This window comes from Phascolarctos cinereus, unplaced genomic scaffold, assembly GCF_003287225.1.
Source record: "Phascolarctos cinereus isolate Bilbo 61053 unplaced genomic scaffold, phaCin_HiC Scaffold_2;HRSCAF=192, whole genome shotgun sequence".
NCBI classification, from domain to species: Eukaryota; Metazoa; Chordata; class Mammalia; order Diprotodontia; family Phascolarctidae; genus Phascolarctos; species Phascolarctos cinereus.
Window position 1 is genome coordinate 162,495,893 of NW_027555625.1, and position 24,857 is coordinate 162,520,749.

General features: G+C 36.2%; 1 protein-coding gene across 4 annotated transcripts in view; it reads right to left on the bottom strand.

Annotated features, from left to right (window-relative positions):
• The window catches only part of MACROD2 (mono-ADP ribosylhydrolase 2), a 2,138,630-nt gene that overhangs the window by 56,818 nt on the left and 2,056,955 nt on the right, over window positions 1–24,857 (bottom strand). The window lies entirely within an intron of this gene.

Sequence of the window (24,857 nt, forward strand, 5' to 3'; positions counted from 1 at the left end):
ACATGTATATACATACACACATAATATATGTAAATACAGTCTCTATATATGCATGTATATACATATATAAATATATGTATGTATGTGTATGTAAACACACACACATACACTCTCACACAATATTGCTGTTCTTCAGTTGTTTCAGTTGTGTCTGACTCTCCATGACGCCATTTGGGTTTTTTTTGGAAACGTAACTGGAGTAGTCTGCCATTTCCTTCTCCAGTTCACTTTGGAGATGGGGAAACTAAGGCAAACAGGGTTAAATGACTTGCCCAAGCGTCACACAGCTAGCAACTATCTGAGGCCAGATTTGAGTCTTATTGATTCTAAGCCCGATACTCTATCTACTGGCCCACCTCGCTCCATATATGTGTATATGCATACATGTATAGACATACACATGCACACAATATACATATATGCGTATATGAATATATATTCCAATAATCATATAACTATATATCTATATCTTTTTTCATGAGTTGAAATCTGACCTCAGGCACTTATTAGTTGTGTGACCCTGGGCAAGTTACTGCCTCAGTTTCCTCATCTGTAAAATGAGCTGGAAAAGGATATGGCAAACCATTCCAGTATCTGTCAAGAAAACCCCAAATGGGGTCACACAGAGTTGGATATGATTGAAATGATGCAACAAAATATATATTATAAAACATATACACACGTTTACATATACACATATATATACATACACATACATACATATGTGTATGTGTGTGCACATGCATGTGTACAGTCTCAGATATACCTGCTATCTTTCTAGCTTGGTGGGACTTGTTAGAACTGGCTCTCCACTGACTTAGTTTTTGAAAGTCAATTTCTTAATAAAGCAAGATTATTCCTTTTGACCAGCTGGGTGTAAAAGTTCTACTTTGATGTTTCATAAGGGGGCAGAGGTGAGCTTGGCTTTCTCATCCAAAAGCCACAACGGCATAGTGAATATAGAATTGTATGTGGAGACAGGTAGTCCTGGATTTAATCCTTTCTCTGACACATACTAGTTATATGATCCTGGTAATTTATTTAACCTCATGGTGCTTTAGGCAACTCTCTAAGACTGTTGGAGAAGGGGTGTAATCTGCAATGGTAGATGCCAGTTAAATACTCTATTCCAGTGAAATCATAGGTTTGGTTTAAAAAATGCAAAACTTTACTTTCAGAAAGAATCAACTGTACCTTACTCCTATACAATAGGCTCAGGCTACAAGGGCCTTTCAGAAATTCTTTTGTAAGAATGGTGCAAGTTCTTTATCATGACATCTACTCACTTCAGGAATTCTATCTGGTCATGGTTGATGGTTGAAGGTTGAAGGTTGAAGGCTGGACCCAACTTTCAAGTCGCTAATAGGAGAACATCCTCATTTATTTCAGAAAGTTTTCATAGTAAAGGTAGAAACAAAATAGATTTTTCTGCTTAATTCACAATTAATGAGAAAATGTAATAGCCAAGTATTACTGCTCCCTCCACCATTCTAGTTAACTGAGGCTTTGCTGTATCTTTTGAACTAGAATGAAGTGAACATTTCTGTGCCTTTCAATTTGCTAGCAGTCCTCATGCCTGAGTGCATCTTGTAAATTAGGGTTTTAAAGTGACCCTGGAAATTCCTTCCCTCCTTTTTAACCTCATACATAAAGGAACATTTTGTGCCAATACAACAGGGCAACTCAGACTGACCAGTTCTCTTCTTTCATTGATCTGAGTGTCTTTAAAAGAATATTATCTGTTCAATGTAAACTTATGATGTTCCTATGCAAATTCAACAATTATAAAAAGCAACACCCCCCAAAAAATCCTCAAGCCACATTTCTCCAAAAGGGATTTTTTTCACCATTACAGGTGGTACTTTGAACACTGTTTTATCTTTTGTGGATAACAGTGTGATTTCATGTTCTTACGAAGTCTAGTCAGCAAGTCTTTTCTCTGGCACTTTCTATAATAGGTAGCATCTGAGTGGTACTTTAAGCAATCAATCAATAAAAACTCCTTAAGCACCTACTACGTGTCAGGCACTGTGCCAAGCATTGGGGATACAGAAAGGGGATACAGGGGCAGCTGGGTTGCACAGTGGGTAGAGTACTGGCTTTGAAGTCAGGAGGACGTGAGTTCAAATCCAGCCTCAGACACATAACGCGTACTAACTTTGTGACTCTGGGCAAGTCACTCAACCCCAATCACCTCGAAAAAAAAAATACAAAAGCATGTAAGAAATAGTCCCTGCCCCAGGAGCTCACAATCACAAAGCACTTTATAAATGTTTACCATTTGGTTTGATTTTCACAACAGCCCTGTGAAGTAGGTTGCATTATTATCCCCATTTTACAGATGAGGAAACTGAGCCTTAGAGAGGTCAAAATGTCTAATGTCTGAGACAGGATTTGAAATCAGGTCTTTCTGATTCTAAGTGCAATACTATCCACTCTGCTACCTAGCTGCTTTTAAACATTCTCTATAAAACATAATAGTTCAAATGCATTTAGTAGACGTAGTCCTATATCTGCACATTTCTGTCTAGGCATGTTGGTATATTTGTTTCTGTCTATTCAAAGGGAGTAAAATTAATTCACTTGGGAAACAAAAAAAAAACCAAGACACTTATTTTCATTAAAAAATTGATTTGGTTTCCTTTATCTGGAAAGACGGTTATGAATTTGCAGCTAATAATTTCTACTTTACCCAAATGTTTATCTTCATTGCATCTCTAAATGAGAAGACACTTAATTGTTCCAGTATCCAACACCTGAGGCCCAGTTCCTTCTTACTGGCATAAGCAAAGCACATATCACATAATTCAATTATGGGCAAGCTTCCCTCATTTGACATCCCACACAAAATCTGTGCTTCACACATTTACATGCAGTTCCACTTCATTTGAATAAAAAATAATTCAAATTAAACAGATACATACATGCACATTCCATATTACTTTCTTCTTGTTGTATGGAACATGGATTAGATTTTGGAAGTGAGGATAACTATGTATACAGAAAGAAATGGAGAGCCACAAAAAAATAAGATACAAATGTGTTTTTTAGTTAATTAATGCAGTCCTCATCTTAACTGCTCTCAACAGTAAATAAAGCTCAACAAAATGTTTTTAAGAGCCAAAGGAAGAAAAAGATAGACTTTATGAATGGATTCTTTCCTATTTTCAAGAATTAGAGATACCCTCATGGAAACGCTAGATTAAACCTCTGAGTAACTGGACCCTTTGACCTACTTGAATTGTGATGGTTTAAATATTCCCACCTACCCAATATCTAGGCAGACACAGACTGAAAGCCCAGGAGGTCTCATGAATATTCTAAGAATTTAAAAAAACTTGAAGTGAATGGGGGCTTCAGGGAGGTGGGTATGGAAACAGAGAAGCAGAAATCTCAGCCACTAAATAATATTGTGCTCTCCTGCAGATATGCCCGGTCTTTTAGGATTTGCTTTTCAAGTTCTTTATTGAAATTGCTCAGGTCTTTAACCGATCTCCCATGGGGGCTGAAAAGCCTTAAGCTAATTACGCTTGGCTGAGACATGCTTGATGAGATGGGAAAAACATAAAGCTTTTGAACGGGTGAAAAATCTCTAACCATCTGCTAGTGGTGTTACGCAAGGAACAATGGGGAAGAAGCAGGGGGGCTGCTAAACCCAGAGAAAAGGTACAGGATTCCTTTAATTACTGGGTCAATGAGACCATTACTGCTTGGAATGTCTGTGAAAGCAGGCAAAACAAGCTTAGGTGGCTAAGCAAAAACAACAGGGCCCAGGAAAAAGGACAACGAAACACCAAAAATAAAAAAAATTGAGAGAGACGGACTGAGAGACAGAGACAGAAAGAGAGTCAGAAAACAAGTCAGAGTCAGAGAGCAACAGAAGCAGAAAGTGAGAGAAAGAAAACAATCCATGTAATTAGAAATCATCACTAATTTATGGAAAGAAGAGAAAGAAAACTCCCTGGCTTGATCGTCCTGTTCTGAACAATTTCTGCCTTTCTCTCAGGTAATTTGTGGTTCTCCAAGGCTCTGCAGATGGAGCCTTGTTGAAACAAATACTCTACCATGCAGCCAGCCAGAGACTAGCTTCTGTTATACTTGGCAATCCAGGTGAACAGCCTGCATTTAGGTTTCAAATGAAGGCCCCAGGTGTTTATTCAATATGGCGAGCAGCTTATGGACTGTGATCTCCAAAGGCCCTGTTAAGTCTCATCTGTTTTTTTCCAATCATCTAAAATTCAGCTGAGACAATTTTGGAATTTGGATGGCAAAAGATTTTTTTTTTGGTTGTTGTTTTGTTTTAAATCAGATGGGTATCAGCTAAATCAAATTTCATCTTTCTTGCAAGCAAGTAGTTTTTGAGGTTTTGTTTTTGTTTTTGTTTTTGTTTTTTAAGATATCCTACAGGTAGAGAAAAAGTTACATGTAGAATTTTATGTTCTCTGGCAAATTTTATCAGAGGCAGGACAACTTGTGCCAAAGCAGACCCCATCTTTATTGAAGCTTGAATAAATCTGCATAACTTTCTACAGCCATTTTTATAAAACTCTCTTCTAATGTGTTGGAGGAAGGGCTCAATTGCTGCTAAAATATTCTGTGAGTTCCTTTATTACTTCCTGCTCAACAGGAAGCTGAAAATAATGACAGTTTCGGCAGGAAACATGTTTTTCTGATAAGTAAGTCCAATTAAGGCATGCTCATTGAGCACCAGAAGACTTAGGGGTGTTTTTTTTTTCAGGGGGAAAAATATGAGCCTTTTGCTTGCTTAGCCCAAGCAACTATGCTTAACACTCTGCACTGTGGAGGAGGACTAGCTTCACTGTTTAGTAGATTGGAGGAAAATGTGTAAAAAATAACGTTTCTTGGTAGCCAGCCCTAGACAAATAGTGAAAACAGATGAGGAAATGAGGGGCAGCAAAGAGGGAGAGGCCTCCTCTAATTCCCAGCCTGGCTCATTGACTTCAGTGTTTCCAGTTCTCACAGATGGGTCACTCAAGCCCCCACCTGGAAGCTTCGTTCATCTTGCCCCAGACTTTGGCTGCCAAAGTTCTAAGGGAGGAGAACTACAAAGAAGAATGAGCTCAACCCTTTAGAGATTAAACACCAAATTAGCCTTGCCACTGAGTCTGCTCTGACCTTGCTCTCTGTGATGGCGTCTTTGTAACCTAGTTCTGTAGATGCTACACTCTTGTTCTGTTTACCCTGGGCTGGACGTCCTATCTAACAACCCAGACCTTAAGGTATTGAAATCCCAATGTAATTTCAATAATCCTTCTAGGGATTACAGTTGGGCATTTGGACCTTACCCTTTATGGCGTGGGCCCTACTATCTACTGCCAGGTTTCTTGCCTGCCAGCCCTTTGACCCAATCTCTTGCCTGCAGCCAGGTTTTCCCAATATCAAATTTCAGCCCATCTTTCAGGACAGACACCTGCTGCCCACCTGTTTTCTTGGACTTTTTCCTCTTGTCTCCTGCCAGACTCTTCTTATGGTGAGCCTCCACCTGCCTACTAGGACCTCTCCCTGTTCAGTGCTGGCTCTTCTTGGTACTGACCGACCACCTGCTCATTCAAATCTCCATCTAATACATGGGGCCAATTTCCTCCAATGGCCCATCACCTGTCCAGATGAAATCCTGTTGCCAGTCACCCTGGAATACAGAGTCTGTATAGTGTCTAGGTATGACTGACTCTTGGTTTACCCTATTTCATTGTACCCAAGTCCTGGTATTGATAGCTCTCTTTTTTTTTTCCACTGAAACCTAAATGACAAGTTTTCACTGGAACAAGGATTTGGAAGTGGGAAAATGTGGGGTCTATCCAGAGAAAATCAGGAGGAGATATGGTGCTGAAATAGATAGTGGTGAAAATGACATCTGCATCGATTTTCTCTGATCATCACATTGAAGTTCTGGTTTTTAAACTCTCAGTGTCAATGCCAAGGAAGCTTGGCATAGTGGAAGGAATACTGGGATTTGAGTCAGAAGATCAGGATTAGACACTTCCTAGCTTTCTGATTCCCAAGAAAGTGAATTAACCAGTATAAATTTTGATTTTCTCATCTGTAAAATGGAGGCCAGCTGCCTCTTTACTGCAATAATGCTTTCTTCACTAAATTCCAGTTTCCTGCTAAGTAAAATGAGAGGATTCAATTCAATTCACATCAAAAACCATTCCTGAAAAGTCTTCTATGTGCAAGGGATGGATACAAACATAAACATGAAAAATAGTCCCTCCATAGTTCTACATTAACTTATTCTCAGTATCTAAAACTTGTATTCTACTGGGGAATATGCTTTCTAAACATAATTAAACATAAGATGATTCAAAAAGAAAACTACCAACTAGGGGCATCAGGAAAGATTTCCTGGAGGAGTTGGCATTTGAAGTGAGGCACTGATAAGAAGGAAGTACATTCTAAGCATAAGGGATAACTTAAGGAAAGAATTAAAAGTGGAAGATGAGAATCAGGTTTGGGGAACAGCAAACACTACCATTTGGTCTGAATATAGAGTATATATAGAGGAGTAATACAAAGTAAGTTAGGGAAGGTAGGCTGAAGTCAGGCTGAATGACTTGAAATGCTGAGCTGAGAAGCTTGTATTTCATCCTACAGGCAATAAAAAAAACACTGAAGAACAGGAAAGTGACATGCTCAGAACTGAGCTTTAGGAAAATTGTTTTGACAGCTACATGGAGGATGAATTGTAAAGGGAGGGAGACTGGAAGCTGGGTGACCAAATAGGTGGCTATTGTGATCATCTATTTTTGAGAGAGTTCACGTGATCAACAAGAGAGCTGGAGACTTCTGTTTGTTTGTTTTTTTTTTTCCCAAATACTTTTCCAATTTAACCTCAAAAAAGGCCATACATATGAAAGGCAAGGTATTTAAAGTTCAGTCCACAAGCTAGGAAAACAGAAATACTGAAAAATGCAGAAGTCTCTTAAAATGACATTGGGGAACTTCAAGTTCTCATTTATAATCAGGACCTTGTGTGCTGGATTTACTGCAAGGGTAGGGGACCTGAGGCCTCAAGGCTACATGTGGCCCTCGAGGTCCTCAAGTGTGGCCCTTTGACTGAATCCAAACTTCACAGAACAAATCCCTAGGGATTCAGTCAAAGGGCCACACTTGAGCACCTCGAGGGCCACATGTGGCCCTGAGGCTGCAGGTTCCCCACCCCTGGTTTAGCCAGTGCCAGCAAACTCAAAGGCTTATGTTTAAGAATATGACTATGTTAATCACCTGCCAAATTCCCTCATGGCAATGGCTTAGTCTGATTCACCACCCTTCCCTTCACAAGATGTGGAAAACTTTGATATTACCAAGCTATACAAGGGAAGTGCAGCTGGGGGGGTGGCAGCAGAAATAGGGTGGAAGATGCTCCACTGCAGACTCAATCGGAGAGAAAGAGGTGCTCATGGTTGAGGGAAAGGAAAGTAAAAACCCAGGGGAGGTCAGTCTCCATAGAGTTTAGTGTGGGTAGTGAACCAGCTGACTCTATTCCCTCCTCATAATTTGGGGGAGTTGAGTTTTAGGGGTTTATGTAACTGTGGAAAGGCAGGAAACAAAGAATAAGGAGAGAAACCAGAGACAAGCTCCTAGGAATATAAGAAGAAAGCTGAAAGATAAAAAAAAATAGAAGAAAGAAAGGCCAGGTATAAGTCTAGCTCCTAAGCAGATTAAGCCACTAGACTCAAAAAGACAGAAGGAAAATGAATATTTTTTTTTAAAAAGAACATATTACATTGAATAAGGGTTACACTATCAAGGAAAATGAACCAAAAAATTCCCAATAAAAAAAGAATTGTGCTAATTTCTCAGAGATCATGAAATAACAGTAAGAAACTCTTGCATGGTTCAAAAGAGAAATCAAATTTTTAAAAAGATGATATTAGGATGAGATCAGATAATAGATGAAAAATGAACAAACAGTATAAAAAAAACTTGAAATGCACAATAGAGAATTTCTTTAAAGAAGTAGAGGCTATGAAAAAAGATACTCACAGACCTGAAAATCAAATTGCCAAAGTAGAAAAAAATTTGGCAGAACACAAAAAAAGAAGGAACTTTGAAAATACACATGAATTCTATACAAGCCCAAATTATTGACCTTGAAAACAGGATGCTCAGAAATAGCTTGATCATCCTTTCCAACCTGCATTGATGACTTATCTCAGTCAGCCAGTAAACATTTATTAAGCACCCAATATGTGTCAGGCACCAAATGTCACAACATCTAATCTCAGTAAAGAAGGGTTAACTGAATTGCAAAGAGACATAGATATAATTGTAGGAGAGTTTTGTTTCTCTCTCAGAGCTCTAAAATCTAACAAAAAGATAAAAAGGAAAATACAGAGCTAAGCGTACTTTTAGAGAAGTTAGATGTGAAAGACTTGAAGAGTCTTTTGAAAGGGAACAAAAGAGAATATACTTTTTGCAGCATTATGTAGCACCTTTATAATAACAGATTATGTGTTAGGGGGCAGAAAAATATACATAAGTGTAAAAAAATAGAAACAGTAAATATAACCTCTATAATCCACAATATAAAAATAGTAATTAATAAAGAGAACTCAAGAAAAAGTAGCTAAGTGGAGATTTAATATTGACATTCTGAATAATGAGTTTATTAAAGAGAAAATCATGGAAATAATTGCCAATTATGCAAAATAGAATATAACAATGAGACAATAGTACAAAGAAGAAAATGACACATTTTAAAAAATGCTAGCAGAAAAAAAATTGAGCATGCAAGTAAAAACAAAACAAAACAAAACAAAACAAAAACCATAACCAAATCCAAAACAAAATTGGAGAATCAACAAGTTAACAAATTCAAAATAAACAGGAGTAAAGAAATCTTGAAAAAGGTCTGTGCAACTTCTAGTCTTAGAGATATGGTAAAAAAAAAAACAAATTAATATTATGTACAATCTTACACACTTGCAGGACCCCTTTCCCCTCCACCCTACCTTCACACCTTCAAAAGAGAAGATGCCTTCTAAAAGCCCTTCTTTGGAGCCAAGCTTATTCTTCATAATATTGCCATATTCACTTTCAATTATGTTGTGCTGGTTGTTCTTTTCGTTTACATTATTGTAGTCATTGTACATAGTTTTCTTGGCTCTGCTTACTTCACTTTGCGTCAGCTCATGTGATTCTTTTCATGAATTTCTCTAGTCGTTATATTTGTTGTTCCTTCTAAGCTAGTAATATTCCATTATTTTTATGTACAGCAATTTTTTAAGCCATTCTCCAATCAGTGGGTATATACTTTGTTTCTAGTTCTTTGCTATCACAAAAAGTATTGCTATAACTATTTTCTTGTGTATATGGAGCCTTAATTTTTTGGTAATTATGTCTTAGGTATATGTATGTATGTGTGTCTGTGTCTGTACATATATACATATACATATACTATATGTACATATACTTACATACACATATATACATATATACACAAATCATAACACCACCAAAAATGCATTAGTTTTCTTGTCTTCCCACAACCCTTCCATTTTGTCTAATCACATCTTTTGTCATCTTTGCCAGTTTGCTAGGTATAATGTGAAACCTTAGGGTTGTTTTGATTTGCATTTCTCCTATTATTGATTTGGAGCATTCTTCATATGGTTGTCATTAATTGGTAATTCTTCTTTTGACAACTATTTGTATCTTTTGATCACATACTGAGAAGTTATTTTTGGTTTTATATATTTCTGTTAGTTGTTTACTCGATACCAAACCCTTATCAGAGATATGGTACAGAGATTTTTTTTTCCCAGTCAACTACTTCCTTTCTTAACCTAGATGTATTAATTTTGTTTTGCTAAAGTTTTTCAATTTCATGTAAACATAATTATATATTCTATTTTATGATTGCTTCTAAACTTTGGTTAAGAATTCATCTGCTTCTGATAGATGTGAAAGGTATATGATCTCTTTGTATTCTGGTTTTTTATGATACGATCTTTAACATTCATATTCTATACCCATTTTAAATTTATTGTGGAAATACAGCCTACTATTACTACCAAGATGGAAGCAATAATAGCCTAGGCTATGCCCTAGACTCAAATCAATTATGCAGTATATTTTTTCTTCACACTACCCTCCAATTCCCCCCTCCCTTTTTTGCTATTTTTCCTCCTTTTTCCATAGTTAGGAGAATCTTATATATAAAGTAAGAAGAGCGAAGACATTATCTTCCCTTTTAAGCTTTTATAGATTCTACTGATAGCTCAATTAAGGAAAATAAATGATCCTAGTTACTGAACATGAATAATTTCAAGAGACATGGAAGGGCACAGGAATATGATGTTCAGGAAAAGGGTTTTAACTGAAGGTCTTTGGCAAAGCTTTTTTCCTTTTTCTTTTAGGGGCAAGGTCTGCAAATGAAGCATGGCAGGGTAGAATTATGTAGTACTAATTAGATTTTTTAAATGTTAGAGCAAGAAGGCATCTTAGTCCAACTACCTGACTTTATAGATTATTTTGAAAAAAAAGTTGTTTTTCATATGTGTATATGTATATATATATATGTGTGTGTATATATATATACATATATATTATATATATGTATGTATGTATGCATGTATGTATGTATATAGCTAAATTCCAAAACATGGTGGGGGAAAAAGCAAAGAAATGGAGGGGGGGGACCTCAGAGAAGGCTTGATTGAAGGATCTTTTAATCTCCCCCTCCTTGGAAATTACAGTTTGGACACATACTGTTAATTCTGACTTTCCTTTTTGAAAGACAGAAGATAATGACTTCTTTCTTTACATCTTTCTTTCATGCCTTTAATTCTTTGTTCTGTCTCATCTTATAAATAAGGTTCAGATTGCTCAACTCATTTTCTCGAGCTATATAGCCAGCCCCAGTGTTTCACAATGATAGTGAAGCATCCTTTGGACTGGAATGACAGTCGTAATCATCATCATTAATGAAATGCATACAAGCTCAGTAAAAGAGAAGGTTTGTACATATTGCTATTATAATGGCACCATATAGGAATGAGACATTAGAATAGCACTGAAACTGAGCATTGGAAAACATTGGTGTTCCCCATGATGTGAATAGGAATTTGTGAGAAAAGATTGATGTTAGTGATATTCTCCTTTCTAAAATGGTGAATATGCCATTATGTAGATTAAAAAAAAAGTGTTGTATAATGCACTTTCCCAATACAAAAATAGGATCAATTTATTCTATTTTCAAATTTTTCTCCAACTCTCCTTTGTTTCTGGAATATTCTATGCTAGAATTCATTAGTTCTAGCAATATATTTAAAGCCTCTAAGTGTTCAGTAATCAAGTTGGTTTGGGAAACACTGTTTTCTAGGCATCCTTGACCTAGGCATCACAGAATCCTATGGGGTATTTGAAAGAGTGTTGGACTTTGAGTTGGAAGAATTCTGGGTTCAAATTCTACCTCTGACACTTACTAGACATAGGATCATGGGCAAATCTTTTAACCTTTCTGAGCCTCAATTTCCTGTTCTGTAAAATGACAATTATACTATCTCATAAAGTTGTTGAGAGGATCAAAATAGATAATGAATTCAAAGAGCCATAGAAATGTCAATTCTTAAATTGGACTTGTGATGTCACAGATATTACCCATCATTCTGATTATTGATCTCTTTCTTCAAGAGTTAAAAGCTTAGGAAAAAGAAATATGTATATAGATAGATATTATATATTATGTATAAATATATAACATGATATATAATATGTGTAATATATAAATATATAACAGGATATATTATGTATAAATATATTATATAATAGAAAAATATGTATACATATATAACACATACTATATTATAATATGCATATATATACCTGTTATATATGTAAATGGATACATACATATATCATATGCGAATACTGACCTATCTATAGATCTATAAATCTATAGAGAAATTCACAAAATCCCTTTGTTCCATTGACCTTGATGACATGTTTTTCTTTAGAAGAGCTCTGTTTTCTGGTTGCATGAGCTTCAAAAGGTTCCTTTTCTCTGTAGTTTTGTGTTAATGGGCAAAATGGCAGAATATGAAATACGGATCTTATTTATTTCATAGCTTCCCTAATTAAAAGTGCATTATTCCTGGCTTAAAACATGTGAACTATATATCATATTTCACAGTCCTGAATATCACATCGTGAGCAGCATCAAGGATTTATAATTTCCCTAGCATGGGGAACTCTGTCCACTGGTACAGATTGTAAGCCACTTTTATTTTCTAGTCTTAGAGACATTCCTGAGGCTCAGAGATCCAGTGACTCACTGTGAACAACTAACAAGTATTAAAGGCAGGAATGAATGTAGATCTACCTGATTCCAAGTCTCCCTCCCTTCCCCCACCCCCATTCTATCCACTAGGCTACACCACTTTTCTCTATAATGAGATATGACTACAACCATGTGGGAAGTTAAATGTAGGTGAGATAAACGTTGTGTAGGCTTACCAAATGCCTTATTTTTTAGATATCTCAGTAATGATACATGAAAAATGAACACGCTCAATGAAAATATGCCTTGAATAAGAAAATTCACATTCTTCTATGGTTTTAAATTCTCAGCAGAATTTTTATGAGTTTCAATTATAGAATGAGACCAATAAACTATAATAACAGTTCTGGAAAATGAGTAGAAATGCTGTGTCAAAAATGTAAGTGCTAACAAAGAGACAATATTTATTAGGTAGAAAAATGGCTAATTTATTTTGACAGCCTTTCTTTTTAGGCTGGTGATGAAATGAACAAAAGCAATCACAGCCAGTCCACCAGAGCCCCCACCATTGTTTAGATGTTCACTCTTTCTCTTTCTGTTTTGGTATTATCAAAACAGATGTCATAAAATGAATGTCACAAAACATTTAAGCAGCAACATCCCTAATTGTTTCTATTTTGATTATAAAAAACAATGAAAGGTAAATCCTTGCAGTGAATGAAATGAAAAATAACATTCAGGGCACTGCTTGTCCCACCTGTTCTTTCCATACTGAGGCTGGAATGAGGGCACCTGATGGATAAAGAGTAATGAAAAGAAATTAAGCTTCCTCCTGCTGTCACACATAAAAATGGATTGTTTACAGTCAGATACAAAGCAATATGTGGATACCTTTTACATTTCCAAGGTGGTCTGGAAATTATTGTATCTGATGAGTTAAGTGAAGCAGTTAGGCATAAACCAAATTGCAGGAAATAGCCACCCTATTTGGATAGTATAATAACTTACTACCACCAATTGAAATTAAAAAAAAATATGGACAATAACCCCTAAAGTATTGATGAGGAGCCATTTCATTAAGTGAATTTGAATTTAGGGTATTTGCTCAAGCTTCATCCCCTCACCCTCTAGAAGATGCCTCTATTACAAGGGATAATGATTACAGACTTCCTTCTCCTATTTTAATGCATGCCTGGGGGCTTGGAGTTGAGGGAAAAAGTCTTATAACTGGGGTGTAGAAGGAAAGCTTTTCCCTGTCTCTCCTGCAAATTGTCTTGTCCTTGCTTCTATATGGAGACACTGACATCTCATGGAATGAGAACTTGGCTAAAAGACAGAAATGTAGATTTTGGTCCTGGCTCCATAATGGATTCTGTGTCTCAATTCAATTCAATGTGACTGCTTCAATCAGTGAGTTTGGGAGAAGGTTGAGGGGTGGAGACGGGTATAGTTGACTGTCAGTGCAAAGGGTCAGTTGCAAACACTGAACGTTGATTCAATGGGCCTGCCTTCTGATTTAAGCTATGCTACCAACTAGTTCTGGGATGTAAGGCAAGTCACTTAATTTCTCTGTCCCTCAGTCTCCTCAATTTTGAAATGAAGGGGTTGGACCATTTCAGTGGCCTTAAAATTCTGTGTTTGTCTTATGTCTATAACCCTTTTTTATATGTGTTGCTGTCATATAACTCTTTCTTTTTCCATATAAAGTCCAGTTAGTGTGACTTATGATGTACACATTTGAATAAAGAATCTAAAGGCTGTAAATAATCCCTTTTTTATTTAACTGAACCTTCTTGTTATCAATTGAACAGTTTTCTATATTAATAGTGAATAAATTATGGTTAAGATTAGAACTGATATCCCCCAAACTATGGTTTTTACTGGTTCTTCCAGATTAAAAAAAAAAAGACAAAAGCCCAGAATTTCTCAACCTACACTAGCTACACATCATTATTTACCCACAGAAAGGCAGTATGGAGCAGTGCATGGAGATCTAGCCTTGAAATGAAGTCAGGTTCAAGATTCAAGTAGACCTGGGTCTAGATCCCATCTCTAATATTTACCAGTTTTGTGACCCAAGTACAATGGGAATAGTACACTCTCAGTATCTACCTCAAAGGGTTTTTGTGATGTTCATATGAAATAATGCATGGTAAATACTTTGCCAACTTTAAAATACCGCATAGGATCATATTTCTTCAATTGAAAGGGACCTCAGAGGCCATCTCACCAACCCCTTGATTTTACAGATGGGAACACTGAGGCCCAAGAAGATTAGGTGACTCCCTCAAGCTTACACAGAGTTGACACATATAGTAGCAGAGGTGGGATTCAAACTCAGGCCCTCCAACTTCAAAGCCAGCCTTCTTTCCACTCTACCATACTGTCTCCAATAAATCTTTAATGTTTCTGTAGTGCTTCACAGTATCACTGTAATAGTACTTTGAAGTATCAGATCCCATCCTCATAACCACACTCTGAGGTAGATAAACCAGTATGAAGATGAAGAATACCGTATCTAAAAGCACTTATGGGATTGCCCAGGGTCATGCAGCTAATAAATGATGAAGCCAGGATCAGAGCTCAGGTCTCTTGACTCCTGGTCTAATGCTCTTTTTATGCCACAGAGCAGTTCAATGAAACTTAAAGATGGCCTTTGCCGCCTAGAGCCCAGAACTCGAAGTGCGAGTATTCCATGATGAATGAAATCTACTTGCTGGATTTATTTCACTATTTGACTCACTGGCACCATCCTCGAATATCGGGATTTATGGGCCCCACTGGTTATAGAACTACAGGATAATGCCTGGAACAGGACCCAGACAAGAATCCTACTGTTATTCAAATTTATGGTTTGTTATCAGAGTAAATTGACCATACTTGACTGTGTCACCTGTAATCAGATTATCCTGCTTCATCTACACTAGTTATGGTTTGCAATATGAAATAGCCAAACACATGGGGAGAGGTTATAACCGATGGCACTAAGCAACAGGAAGAGCCGCAGGCTTAGAGAGTAATAGACTCATGAAAATTGGGGATCCAGTTAAGAGAACATGTGCCCAAGGTCTAGTGCCCCACCCCCACCCCTTCACAACATGTTCACACTATGTTGTCCATAGGTCAAAAATTTACCCTCTCCCAGAAAATACAGTCAGTTGCTAAATCTGTTTCTCCTGTCTCAGAAAGGGAGAGGGGGGAACCCTATAATAAGTAAGAGAGCAAACAGAAATGACTGCACTATTATATTATAGGGAGACAATTGGGTGAGTGGGTAGAATAGGTAAGAAGAATGTTGCATTTAGATGAACCTGAATTTTTAATACTTATATTTATAAAATGACAATAATAACTAGCATCTGCATAGTGCTTTAAGGTTGGGAAAGCACTTTGCCTATATTAGCTCATTTGGTTACCACAACAGCTCTGTGAAGTAGGTACTATTTTTATCACCACTTCATAGATGAGGAGACTGAGGCTGAGCAAGGTTAAATCACTGGTCCAGGGTCACACAGATAGTGAGTGTCCGAAGCCATTTGATCAAATTCTATTGTTATAAGTAAAAAAAATTTTTGAACTTAATCTTTGAACTTGAATTTTAACTCAGGGTTTCCTCATATAATGGCAGCCTGCTTAAAGACAAGCTAAATATTTTTATTAGCTAAGTATTAACCAAGTATTCTATATGTGAATTTTAGTGCCCTAAACAAACTATAATCATTTATATGATGGCTATGAGGTGCAGTGAAGAGAGCATAGGGCCTGGAATCAGAAAGACATTAGTTCAAATCTTGCCTCAGAGACTTGTTAGCTGTGTGACCTCGGGCAAGTCATTTAACTTCTCTCAGCCTCAGTTTTCTTATCTGAAAAATGGGGATATTAACAGCACCTACCTCACAGGGTTGCTGTGAGGCCCAAATAAGGTAATATTTGTGAAGTACTTAACACAGTTTCCGGCACCACAGAGTGGGAGCTTAATAAATATTTTCTTTCTTTCCTTTTTGTTCTTTCTTTTCTTTCTTTCTTCCCTCCTTCCTCCCTTGACTGTTACTATGGGAACAGGCATTTCATTTTTCTACTTTTTAACTTCTGTTTCTTCACCTTTGTAGGCCTGTGTCTAGAAACCAGATAGAGTACATGTTTAATATCAAAGGTATAAATTGGAAAAGTGTAACTGGGTAGCCTTGGGCAAGTCACTTAACTTTTTTCTGAATCTGTTTCCTCATATTAACATGGCAAGAATTATCATATCTAGCTCCCAGAGTTGTTGTGAAGATCAGATAAAGTGACTAAGGAAAACACATAAATGCATAACCATGATGCATAAATATAAAGCACAACATAAATTTAAGTAGCTATTTTTCTAAGGACATATTGTGTTTCATGGTAGGCTGTGCTGGTGGAGGGATGCCAATGAAATCCCAGGTCCTCAACATGTTGATATATCCTAAGTTATCACGAAATTCGTGTAATCATTTCTCATCTTGAACAGTATAAATTAAATGATTCTGTCCTTGAAAAAAAGGTTTACAGGTCAACAAGAACCAGAGTCGATTTAGATGAAAAACATTTTTTTGCTCTTTATGTTAACAGGACTGAACAACCCACAGGTGGCATGTAGTTTGGTACTTTAATAAGGATCATTTTTCTTTTTACATTCCTATCATTTGAAAAAGGACCAGAAATGTTCACCCGAACTATTTTCTCTAACAATTTGCTCCTTTAGTTGACAAATTTCAGCTGGAGAGTACATTCTGAAAAAGGCCATGGGTAAAAAAAAAAAAAGAAAGGCCTTTTACAATGAAACAGCTCCTGAAAACTAATGATGGCGTTACTACTGTGAAAAGTATGGCATTACTCAAACTTGAATCACTTGGGAAAGATGGTTGTTTCCAACTCCCTTCTGGGATAAAAAGGTTCTGTGGAATTAGAGATTGCCAGGAGGATAGTCCATTAATCAGGAGAGAGTAGGGACAACATTTGGCACAAAGCAAGGATATGTTCAAAATACTCCTTAGGCCCCACCCTAGGTTAACTCCTAAGGACCCAGCGTGCACTGATTCTGAGTTGAGGAAAATTCTGTAAAGAATACCACTCTTGAAGTATATAAAGAAAAAAAAAAGAGCTTTGTCAGCTTCGTACGAATCACATTAATAATGGAAAACACTGAGGGCTATCTAATGGTGCTTTGTAGACACAATAAATCCCTAATGAACTTGATCCATAGTGGGGGAAAGAGGAGGGCTCACTGTCTACATGTTCACTGGGAGATAGAGCAGTAATCAAATGAACTGCAGAGAAAGATGTTTCCACTATGGATTAAGATCAATGGAGATGATAATTGAACTGCTCTCAAGCACAGAATGTGTAGAGACTTATTTGGATTAAAGGTTTCTATTTTCCTCCATATGAAGGGACCCTTCAGGCATCTCACATTATTAGGCAGATAGCAAGCCTTAAAGTGGCAGTAAATCCCAAGAAAATACATTGTGTTATAGAAGACAAATTAGCATCATGGATGGAATCAGGGATAGTTAGGCTGAGATCTTAATTCTAATATTTAACAGCTGTGTGACCACAGGCAAGTCACTTAACCTGTCTGAGACTCAGAGAACTCTGAGATTCTAAGTAATAGATAGATTTTGAAGTGTTCTTGGTGGAGGGGATTTCAGCACTAATAAAATTACAAGTACTGGATGTATTGAGCTGTTGATATAATAAATTATTCACCCTGATGATTCTCTTCTTTCTAGTCCAAGTCCATCCATCCAGAAGGAAGGAAAAATTTATTAAATGCATATTATGTATCAGACACTGTGCTAAATATTTTACAAATACTATCTTATTTGATCCTTATAACAACCTTGAGAAGTGCTATTATTATCTCCATTTTATATTGAGTAAACTGAGGCAGAAGTGAAGTGCCTTGCCCAGGTTCACACAGTACAAGTGTCTGAAGCTGGATTTCAACTCAGGTCCTCTTGAGCACAGGCCCAGTACTCTAACCATTGTGCTACTAACTTTTTCTGGAAGGTACAAAGAAAGATCAGTGGACTACCTCTGTATTTTAGTGATCTGAACACAACAAGGCTAGAAAGAAAACTAGAAATACAGTATAAGTTTCTAACAACTAGATGAATATAATGAAAAAAACATTTAAAACAAAAAAAGTAATTAAGGAAAAAAAAATCTTGTAACAAAAGTTTCAAAATGCAACCAGGTATAACATCTGGAGAAAAAATTTAAATGCTGATTTCATACTTAAAATAGTATGATTAATAACCATATTTTATTTGCTTCAAAGCACTAATAGAGAGAAACAAAATCTAAAACAGCTCTGATGTTTCATTCCACACATACCAAATGGGCAAAGATGACAAAAGATTAGAACAATCACTGTCAGAGAGGTTGTAAAAATACAGATACCACTAATATACTGTTAGTAGAGTGGTGGATTCATCCAACCATTCTGGAAAGCAATATGTAATTCTGCCAATGAAGTGACTAAACTGTTCATATACCCCAAGAAGGTATTTATATATATACATTATATATATATATATATATATATATTTCATATATATATATATTTCATATATATATTTCATATATATATTTCATATATATATATTCCATATATATAATATGGAAATTGTTGTTCATCCTTTGTTCTTGAAGAGCACTAATGACATCAGAAGGGTGATGTCTTGACTTGTAAGTTAACTGCATTGAAGTGAGGCAGAGCTGTGCAAAGTCATCAGCCTCACTCTTCTCCAGGGTCATTGTAGTTCAGTGACAAGACATAGGTCAGGATGACTGGCAATGGCCCAGGATGCAGTGGGAGACCTTGGACTTGTTAAGCTAAGGTCTTTCCCAGATCCCAGTTTGTCTGAAGCAACACCCATTCAGTAGTTAAAGGACAGGTAAGAATGGAGGCAAAAGATGGCCTGGTTTGCCTTCACAAAAGAATCAGTCTGAGAGGGGAAGAACCTTAGAGTTTCTGGCCAGAACAGATATGTGTATATGTATATGTATATGTATATGTATATGTATATGTATATGTATATGTATATGTATATGTATATGTATATGTATATGTATATGTATATGTATGTGTATGTGTATGTGTATGTGTATGTGTATGTGTATGTGTATGTGTATGTGTATGTGTATGTGTATGTGTACGTGTACATGTACATATACATGTGTATGTGTATGTGTATGTGTACGTGTACATGTACATATACATGTGTATGTGTATGTATATGTATATGTATATGTACATGTGCGTGTGCGTGTATATATGTGTGTGCATATGTATATGTGTATGTACATGTACATGTGTATGTGTATGCATATGTATATGTGTGTGCATGTGTATGCATATGTATATGTGTATGTGAATGTATGTGTATATGTACATGTATATGTGTATGTACATGTGTGTATGTACGTGTGCATGTATATGTGTGTATATGTGTATGTGTATGTATATGCATGTGCATATGTATATGCACGTGTGTATATGTGTGTGCGTATGTGTATGTATATGTATACACACACATACACACACACCCATATGTGAATTATTTATGTAGCAGTTTTTATAGTAGCAAAGAATTGAAAACAAAGTAGATGCCCATCAACTGGAGAATGGCCAAACAAATCGTGGTTCATGAATATAATGGAATTTTTCTCTGCTGTAAGAAATGACAAATGTGATGGCTACAGAGAAATGGGAAGACTTACATGAAGCATTACAGAGTGAAGTAAGCAGAACCAGGAAAATAATACATACAATTATTATAACAATGGAAATGGAAAGAGTGACAAGAACAAAATGGTTAAAACTGAATGCTGCAAAATCATAATGGCCGAACTACCCCACAGAAGAGATTAGAGGGCACTGTCTTTACTCTCCTACCAACCTGTTTGCTGAGGCTGGGGACTATGGGTATGGAATAATGCACATACTTTCAGACCTTTTCTTATATTTGTGTTAGTTTTGCTGAACCATTTCTTTTCTCCTCTTTGTGTATTACAAGGAATTGCTCTCTGGGACGAGGAGATACACATGGATACATATGGAAATAAAAGTGATTTAAAAATAAAAGTTATCAAGAAAAAATCTGAGATAATTTCATTTTAAAGTTGCCTTTTTGGGGCAGCTAGGTGGTGCAGTGGATAGAGCACTGGCCCTGAAGTCAGGAGGACTTGAGTTCAAATCTGGCCTTAGACCAAACACTTGACATTTACTAGCTGTGTGACCCTGGGCAAGTCACTTAACCCCAATTGCCTAAAAAAAAGAAAAGCAAAAACAAAATAAAGTTTCCTTTTTATTCTCTTTCTATTATTAACCTCAATTACACTAATCTACTCTTTTCCAACGTACTGTAGGTTCTGATGGGACAAACTTTAACTTGATTAGTTTACAAGGAGGACCTTCGGCTATATGAGGACAATGGCTATATTTGAAAAACAGACTTTATGCCAGTTTGACTTGTTTCCATTCAAGTCTCCCAGGGATTTTCTCATTGTGCTACTGTGTGACTTTATCAGCATGACTTAGTGCTGCATATTTCCTTCTTCTTTTCAAGATCTATCTTGTGGTATAACTAACTTTCAGACTTAATGTTGTAGCATCTGTGTGGATAGACCTGGGAGTGATAGAAGATGGGCCTGGAAGATTATCTGCACACTCTGTTCTTTTAAAATGCACCAAAACTGGAGGGAAGGCTATAAATTTCTTACCTTGTCTGGAATTTAAATGAACAGATTTTATTTCCCATGGAAAGACTCTTAGAGCAAAATAGATCTAACATTTCAAAACAAACTATACAGTATATCTAAGGGTATAGCAGAATACATGTTTCCTCTTGTTTGGAGATAAGGATAGTTCTTAATACTTACATGTACCTTCTATTACCAGACATTGTATTCATACACAAAACTAGGAAATATATTTCATACCTTCTTTCAGAAAATCCTTAATCGCTGACTGCCCTTCCAAGTAAGGCAAAAAATAACTCCAATATTTGGGAGTTTCACTATTGCTTTTCTTCTATAAAACTAAAATTAAATCAACAGTCTCTTCTTTAATGACAGAAAACAGGTTTTAGATCAAGAGACTGAATCAGGAATATGTTGGAGCCAGCTCTAACAGCTTGTGAGAGATTGTCAGTGTGAGCAGTTATACCTCAGAAACTGGCAATTGCAACAAATCAGAGTTTGATTTATTATTTTGTTGATTGTCTCTGGATATAATAAAGTGTAAATAATGCAGATTAAACTTATTTATTTTAAATTTATTTTATTCTGAACTTAAATAAAATAAGCATTTCCATAATATATTAGCATAGAAAAAAAGATGATTGCACATAAAATTGCAAATCTATTATGTACAACTTGTTATTCCTTTTAAATATATATAACTTCTGGGTTTGTTGGTTCATTCGTTTTGTAGTCTGGGAGGAAAAGAACCATAGAGTTTCTAGCCAGAACAGATAGGATCTATATCTATATCTATATCCATATCTATCTATCTATCTATCTATCTATCTATCTATCTATCCATCCATCTATCATCTATCTATCTATCTATCCATCCATCCATCCATCCATCCATCCATCCATCTATCTATCTATCTATCTATCTATCTATCTATCTATCTATCTATCTCTATCTATCTATCTCTACCTGTATTCTGTGTGCACGTGTGTGTGTCTGTGTGTGTGTATCTAGATATGGCAATCAAGGTAAGTGACTTGCCAAGAATCATACAGCTAGTAAATATTTGAAGCTAGATTTGAACTCAGATCCTCCTGATTCCAGGGCAGGTGCTCTATCCTCTTAACCACCTAACTACCCCTAAATACACAGCTTAAAAGTATGTATTTTTCTTTTCCCTCTTCCCCCCTTCCCCAGAATCCTGGATGTTAAGAATTAACTAGCACACCCTTAGGCAAAATGGTGTATGGATGTAGGAGCTTAATGTTAAAGTTAGAAAGTTAGAAATGTTAAATGTTAAAGTTAGAAAGGCTTAGGTTTCAGTCTTGCCTCTGATAAATATCAGCTAAATGACAATGACAGATGAGTCACTTAAGGTCTCCATGCCTCAGACAAGTAGTTAAGATTAGAAGCTACAGAAATGTTGATGATCTGCATCAATGGAGGGAGTTTCTATTCTGGGAATTCCCTATAAGGATGAAATCATCTATTGGATAAAAAAATATTTTAAGCCGGGCCTTTTTTCAAACTTGGTGCAGAGGTTCCAATCATAGGATCATAGATTTAGCCTTCAGAGAGAACACTAGAGGTCACTGAGTTTAATTTCTTCATTTTAGAGATGAGGAAACAGGTCCAGAAAAGTTAAGTCATTTGCCCAGGTTTTATTATTAATAATAGCTAGCATTTTAATGTTGCATTAAGGTTTGCAAAGTGTCTATAGCTATCTTCTTTTATCCTTATGACAACTCTGGAAGGTAGGTAGTACCCCATTTTATAGATTATTATTCTTCCCATATTACAGATGAAAAAATTGAGGCAGAACTAGGTTAAGTGACTTGCTCAGGGTCACAGCTTGTATCTGAGGAAGGATTTGAATTAAAATCTTCCTGGTGGTGCTCTATTCCCTGCGCCACCCAGATGCCCCCCCCTTTTTTTTTCCAGAGGCAGTCATGGACAATGATGAACTTCATGGATTAAAAAAAACTCTTCTGTTTCATTTTTTGTGTGTGAGTTTGCCTCCCATGTGCACTTCCTTCAAAATTTTAAGATCCATTGTGAGGACAAGAAACAGCCACTTGAATTAGAGTCAGGAGGTCCAGGGTTCAAATGTTACCTGAGATACCTAGCAACATGACCCTGGGTAAGTCACTAAATATCTCTATAAAACAAGGGTGTTGGGCTCAGTGACCTCGGAGTTTCCAGCTAGCTCTAAATCTATAATCCTATCTGGACCTAAAGATTAACACCTACTTCTAAAGATATCTTCCAGCTGTAAATCTATGAACCTCTGAATGGAGAATTATATAGCTTATTGATGAAGCTCTATTACTTAATTAATTGATCGGGAGATGGGATGGAGATAGAGATTTGAAGCTATAGTTTACTGGGACCTTTTATTGCTTATTTTATCTATTCAAAGAAAATAGTCATATTTAAACCAGATTTGACAACAACAAATAAAGTAACCAGGGTAAAAGGTAAAGACAGATGTAACATAAACCTTAACCTTAACTTTAACCCTATCCTCAACTGTAATCCTACCTCTAATTCTAACATGACCTGCAATACTACCCTAACTATAATTATGACCCTACCTTTAAACCTAACTCCAACTTCAACCCTTACCTGAAAACTAGCCCTTCCCTAACTGAAAACAAATGTTAACACTAATTCTAATGCTAGACCTAATAAAAGAAAGGAGAAAATATAACGAGTTGAAAATCATAGATTTTTGCTCACCCATCATAAAAAAAATCAAATTAGTTAACCTTTTATTTTAGTTGTTAGCAAGTAGAAAACTATATTGATCTGTTCACACCCTCCCCTTTCTGCTTGGTACTATCATCTGCTGAAAAGTAGTAAAATGCTGAAAATATAGAAGAAGAGAAATAATGGAATTGGATAATCCACATAGAATCCTAGCCCCAGGATAACCAAGAATTCTAAGAGTAGGAAGGACAGATGGTGAAATATAATTATCAGAATGTGCTAAATGGAAGTATCTGCCTATAGGGGACAGTAAAGTTATACAGTTACATGTATAAATAGTTTGAAGTATATTTTGTCCATTTACTTTGCATAAGGCACAATATAAAATGTAAATAATTACTAGGAATGTAAAATTAACCAAACAGGCATGTCATTTCCAATGGCTATACATCCGTATTTCACAGTATAGGTAGGCAATTGAAACAAACAAGCAATATAATTTACCTGGACTAGAAGAAAGGGTTACATCAATTCAATTATCTTTGTCAGTAATAAAATATACCACCAATGTTAGGAACATGACTGGCAATTAGTCTCAACTGGGATTTGCTGTAGGTAGAATGCTATTACCCTGTGTGTGTGCAAGGCAGGAAGTTTGTGCTATTAACCTGGATATACAGTGGAAAAAGTGCCAATATTACTAACATGGTTTAGCAATTAAATTAGCATCAATGGAGCTGTCAAAAAGGGCTCATCATTAAGAAGCTGTAGATAGTATTGACATTGATGTACAATAGAGATTATGTCTGGGTTTTAATTTGCAGCCCATATTGATCTTTGTGTTGCTAAGAGGAGACCCATCATGTTACTATTTTGCATGTGCTTTGCAATTAAGTGTTAACTTAAATGTAATGGCAAGGATGAGATCATAGATTTTTTTCAAGCAGTTGTTTTAAATTTTGGAAAAGAGAGTTTTCAATTTGGCAAAAGGAGCAGTAAATACTCAATTCCTCAGAGATTATTTAGTAAAACAAATCATTGGAGACTATGAATTTTTATCTTCAATTCAAATATTGGCTTCTTTAACTGCCGTTTTAAGATTGTTTGTTAAAATGTGTTCATCCTTTCTATGTCTTCAGAAGCCATTTTCAGGTTCACTTACTTCAACAGTAGTCA